This window comes from Meleagris gallopavo, chromosome 5 (genome assembly GCF_000146605.3).
Source record: "Meleagris gallopavo isolate NT-WF06-2002-E0010 breed Aviagen turkey brand Nicholas breeding stock chromosome 5, Turkey_5.1, whole genome shotgun sequence".
NCBI lineage: Eukaryota > Metazoa > Chordata > Aves > Galliformes > Phasianidae > Meleagris > Meleagris gallopavo.
Genome location: NC_015015.2, coordinates 1810515 through 1812911, shown reverse-complemented (window position 1 = coordinate 1812911; position 2397 = coordinate 1810515).

Genomic DNA, 2397 nt, shown 5'->3' with positions numbered 1-2397 from the left:
TTTCCGGTTGTTGTTGTTTCTTTTTTTTATTTTTATTTTTTTTTCCTTTGGGCTTTTGTTCTCTGTTAGTTTTGTTCGTTTGCGGGTTGTCAAGGTGGCTGGGAAGTGCAAAAACGAACGCAGATTGAGCCTCTGAGAAAGATCGAGAAGCTGATCACATCTCTGTCCTCCTAATGCGTTCACCCCAAGCAAATTAGAGAGCGATTCCCACTGCCCAGCAGCCGCAGGCTCTTGCCAACTAAGCCAATTTAACATTTACCCCTAATCCTGTACGTACAGAAGAGGAGGTCCTACTTCATGAATAGGACAACATCGTGTACTTGTAGATGAGACCTAAAATAGCATTTTGACACTGCTGCTAAAGGTGCCAGATCTTTGCTCCCTCTACCCCCCAGCCTGCAACACCTGCAGTGTACAAACCAGATATTCCTTTCCCATCGAAAAAATCTACAATGGGACTGATACCATGAAAATGCAGCCTGGCTATATCTGGTAGTACAGCTACAACAGCACCATCTTCGATAAAATGTGCAAGCACTTCTCCTTAGTGCAAGGTAAACAAAAGAAGGACTTGGGACTTGCAGTAAGAATGAAAGAAGAGCAGCACTCACTCCAGCTGCTCGCCTTAAGGTGTTGGCACACAGAGACAAACCGAATGGTGCACAAGTGGGTTAGGCACATTTGTCCTTCCCAGGTCCACTCTTTTCACATAGTCCAAACAAACCTACAGGCTGTTCCCCTTCAGATCTCTCGTGGCAGAAGCCAGATTATTCATATTACCTCTGTCTCTACTGCCTTCATCAATTAGTGCTCATACCCTTCATCTCATTCATTACAGTAGGGTGACATACAACTGCAAAAGGGAGACTTACGGATCAACCAATTAAATATTAAAGGACTTAATGGCCTTGACAGAAGTACTGTGAAACACAAAAATGACAGCTACAGACAACCAATTTTTGAAAAATCACAATGCTTCCAATTCTGCAATTGGTATATAATTAAAGATATTACGTGTTCCAAGGCTATTTCCACTGATGGGAGGACGAGTGTTGCTTCTTGCTGTTTCTCCCCGTCACATTCAAGCCCACGTTCCACTAAGACACAAACTGGTATCATCGTAAGACCAGTCCAAAAATGTGATGCTCTGGTGTGCTATTTAAAGACATTCTGTAATTTACTTCCAATACCAAAATACAGATTTTTCTGCAATTTGACACGAGTATATCGAAGGCAGAGATCAAGCCCCTACCATCATTTAGTCACAAGGACATGTATAATGCCATAAAAGGAGAGAGATCGTACATATGATTTCTTCTGATTAGAAACATCTAGAGACCTTCCTACTTCAGTCACATTTTAATGCCAGGTACAATCATTTTGCAAAATTCAGTCACTAGATTCCCTCAAAAATGTTATGTCGCTCTGTACTGGTAGGACCTGGACATATTTTTCCATTCCTTTTTTAAGTCTAGCTTTTTGAAATCTAGCTTTTTACCTTCCTTGCAATTTCTGACACGTTCCCCAAGGCTCGATCCTACAGCAGGTTCTGTTCAACATTTTTATGAATGATCTGAATGCAAGAATTCAGTGCAACTTTAGCAAGCTTGCTGATGATACTCAACTGGAAAGAACCGTCAACTGCCTGAAGGGACAAGGGGCCTTGCAGAGGAATCAAAAATAGCACAGATAACAGGACAAGCAGAAGACCTTTCTCAAACCTTTTTCAAATCCATTTTAATTGCTAGGGATTACATAACTACACGCAATCCAATTCACAAGTTTTATGTGTTCCAAAAGCAAAAAAAAAAAAAAAAAAAAAAAACTATGTATTTGCAGATGAATACTATTACTCACTTCATCCAGCTTTATGTTTTCATAGTATTCAAAGAGAAATTTTATTTAAAAGATACTACATTCCCTCTGCTTCTTTATATTCATAAGGGATACTATTATTGGTAGAACAAAGAGAGAATATGTACATGTCATTATTTCCAGTAGTACTGTACTAAGAACATTACAGCATACAAAAGGATCTGTAAGGTATGCTACCGTACAGATTTGTTCTGTTTTACAATCACGTGTAGGAGAAATACGCATCACTGTTGCTTATCTATGCATACAGTAGCAGAAAATACCCCCACACACAACAATTTAATAGCACGTCCGTGCAAAAGGAACACGAGATTTAAAAGGCTTATGGTGCTACGTCCAACATTAATTCATGCTATCTCCCAATCATTTCAATTCACACTGGCAGTCTGGCCTCAGTCCAACATTCATCTTCCTGCTGTAATCAAGAGTTCCGCGCAGAGAATAAGACTGCACTACAGCTCTGTACCTACTGCACTTCTAGACCATGAACTGTTCCATTTCCATTTTTGTTTGCTTTTTTTT